This window comes from Nannospalax galili, unplaced genomic scaffold (genome assembly GCF_000622305.1).
Source record: "Nannospalax galili isolate Female #2095 unplaced genomic scaffold, S.galili_v1.0 scaffold364, whole genome shotgun sequence".
Classification (NCBI taxonomy): Eukaryota; Metazoa; Chordata; class Mammalia; order Rodentia; family Spalacidae; genus Nannospalax; species Nannospalax galili.
The window spans coordinates 4,160,359-4,163,792 of NW_008352752.1; the positions used below are offsets into that span (position 1 = coordinate 4,160,359).

The 3,434-nt window shown below is 48.1% G+C and overlaps 1 protein-coding gene across 2 annotated transcripts in view; it reads left to right on the top strand.

Annotated features, from left to right (window-relative positions):
- Colq (collagen like tail subunit of asymmetric acetylcholinesterase) overlaps nt 1–3,434 on the top strand; it is a 61,390-nt gene that overhangs the window by 20,287 nt on the left and 37,669 nt on the right. The gene's annotated exons all lie outside the window — the stretch shown is intronic.

Consider the following 3,434-nt stretch of genomic DNA (forward strand, 5'->3'; position numbering starts at 1 on the left):
TATTTTGTAAAAAGGCTTGGAAAGCAGGCTGAGAAGTTTCCAATGTATAGCCTGTCAGTGTTTGAATTGTAGTGTGAAGGGGTTTGATGGAGTCTATGGGGGCCTTGTGTACATGCCTGTGTGTGTGTGTGTGTGTGTGTGTGAACTTGTTGGTTGCCCCTCTTGTGACCTTGACTCCAGGAGACAAGTTGGCAGCTGCAGTACCCTTGGCTTGGAAGTAAAACCATGCTCTGTGGTCCAGCTCCCCCCGCCTTCCCATTGGCATTATGTTGTTGGGATATTAGCCATCATTCCAGTCTATCCGGCTTGGGTGATGTGGCTCAGGCAACAGCCACCAAACTGCTAAATCACTTTCTTTGCAGGTGTGTCCTCACCTGCTGCCCACGCCCACTCAGGTGCAAACCACAACAGCAAACTTCCACTGTGGTATTTCAAAGTTGTTCAAAATGCTTCGACATTTAGGATCAGAATTAGTTTTTCTGGGCTCGTGTGATCTGTGCATGGGGCTGATGAAAAGTTGTAGGAAACCAGCTTCTCTGAAATACTCAGCTTCTCTGAAATTATGGAAAACTTTGGGCAAATCGCAGCCAGATAGTGTGGGACCATCACTGTGGCGGGTCCTTTCAGCCCACCATGGAAGCACTCGGTGATGCCATGAAGCATGTGCTCTTCACTTTCTCGCCTTTCCTGCAGTCTCCTAGCACCACTTCCAACAGGCAGAAGTGAAAACTTAGGCAGCACCCAGACACACAGAGCAGGTGCAGAACCTTTAGCACACAACTGCGCTTGTCATTTTGCCAACCTGCTAATGAAGGGTGCCTTCTTTCATAGTTTCTTTGGGGACTTCTAGTGACACACTGGCTTGCTCTGGAAGGGGCTGCTTGGTGCAGGAGACTGAAATGGAAAAGGCTGTCTTGGTGATCTGTTGATGGGCTTGTCTCACATGTACGGAGATGAAGCTAGACCGAATGGTGATCCTGGTGTCATGTTTATTTTAAAGACGGACTCTAGAGATGTTGTAGGCCAAATTCCTGGTGGCACAGATGAGGAAACTGAGTCTTGAGTTGAAGAAGTGAGTTGCCCATATCACATGGCCACCTGCACCCCAGGTTCACACTTGTTGATGCAAGTCCCTGTATTTCCAAGAGTAATTGGTGTGGCTCACTTTCTAAGAATGTGTCTCAGTTTCTTGAAATGAAACAAGAGAAAGACTCCTTTCTGAGGATTCAGCCCAAGGGAGAAAAGTAGCGTGAACAATGGGGAAAACCCAAACACTTGCCAAAAGCTCGCATTAAACAATTGTCCATAATTTGCCAGTGCAGTGGCCACACATAACATGGCTTAGTGTCCTTAAGTAAGGGCCAGCAGTTCTGAAGTCCCTTGGTAATTTTCGTTGCCTATGCAGCTGCCTGGGGCCAAGCCACGCACGTGGTGCACCAGGTCACCACAAGCACCATGTACTATACACACAACAGTTTCCATTACAATGGAGCCTTCTGGGGCTTTTCCAGCCTGGACCCTGGGCTCAGACACAATTTCAGCAGAGACAGCATAGGCCTGGGAGAGACTCACAGGCCACACTGCACCAAAATAGACATGTGAAGCCCTGGATTAGCTGACAGGGAGGCGGGGAGGGGGAAAGCTGCTCCCAAACACGTCCACCTGGTGGAAATACTCTGAACTGGAATGAGCTGTAAATAAACCAGACTGTGCTAAAAACAAACAGCTCCAGGAGTTGGGGGAGGGGCAGAAATCAATGGCCTTCACCTGCTCTGATGAAGTAGGTCAAGGGGGAGAGCAGGAGGGATGGGGGCAGTGAACCAGCAGATGCCTTGGCAGCAAAAGCAGCTGATAATTTATGTTCACTGAAGATGCCTCCAGCTTCCCGGAAGATGTGAGAGAAATGATTGCCTTGAGCAATCCAAGGTCTTTCAACAGGGAAAATCAGAGGTGCTGGAAGGGCCACACTGCAGGCCATGTATGGGCTGGAAAATCAATGGAGAGGAGTACAAATCAGCCACACGCCCTCTGTCAGGCTCCCAGGTGTTCCCATGGGGAGGGGCCTGTGGAAAGATGCAGCCTCGACCTTCACTGTCTGCTGAGGCAAAATGGAGACAAACAGAAACTGGATGGGGGAGGGAGCTCTAACAGGCTTCTGGGGCCGGTTTGCAACTGCTACCCACTTCACCAGCCCAAGGTAATGTGGGATAGCTAACGCTGCCCACTCCTGGGTTCTCAACACTGGGTAAAAGCTAGTGCTACAGTCAAGTTCTATAAAACATAGTTCTGTCATTTTCCCACTAAAGCAAAACAACAGCCATGACAGCACAGTATCTCCTGTGGCACATAACTCCACAGACCCCAGCCTGGGACAGCACCACTCTGTGACCTTGGTGAATCAGGGCAAAAGTAAGTCATAACCAAAGACAAAAGTCAAGGCTATCCAACCAAAAGATGATCATTCCACTCTTGTATCTGATTGCTGACACTCCATTCCACTGTCCTTCTAGAAAAGAATTAAGCTACTCATTGATAGAATAGTCTGAGCTGCTTCACAGCAGCTGGTCCAGAGCAATGCCAGCTTTTGCCTCTCATCATCTCAGAACTCACCTACAAGGAGCCCGAATCCTAGAATAAGTCCTAGCACTCTTTCTGTGATTGCCTCCTGGTTCCTCCTGTGTGTGCTCATCCTTCTTGCCATAAACCACAAACCCAATTTGGTTCTGTTTGGATGTGCTCTCTGTAGTGTTCAGTTGGAAGACATTGATTGGTCTTGAGTAGTGTTATGGGAGCTCCTGCCTCCTTCTTGGGTCTCAATCTTCATTTTTGCCCATCTGGAGTCAGAACTAGACTGCCTGGGTTCAAATACAGGCTTTGTTACTTACTAGCTGTATGATCTTGAGCAAATTATTTGACTCACTACCTTTAACTGGTAGATGAAGTTTGGATGATGGTGGTGGTGGTGGTGGTGGTGGTGGTGCTTAGCTTTCAGAGTTGCTGTAAGGATTAGACATGCTTATATACATAAACCATGTATACAGTCAGTGCTTGTCATTAAGTCAGCAACAATCTGTGGAGGTCTAGAGTCTACCAGGTACACTGTTAGACCCTGGAGATGAAACCTGGCCCCTGCCCTCCCAAAAAGCACAGCTTTGACTAGGAGAAATAAGGAAATAATTTTAGCCCAAGTGCTAATTGATAGATAAAGTAACCTATGGATGAATCCAGTTGATCCTGAGAAAGCACCAGGACACAGATAAAACTCCATTGGAATAGAGTTTATTAGCAAAGGAACACATGGGACAGATTCCCTTCCAGGCAGGGAAAATGTCTGCCTGGGTTGTAAGCTGGGGTGTTTTTAAAGGGGGAGGCTTCTGCTTCCTGCCGATGGTGGGAAGATGGATTTTTTTAAGTTGGGCGGTGGGGGGGGGGGG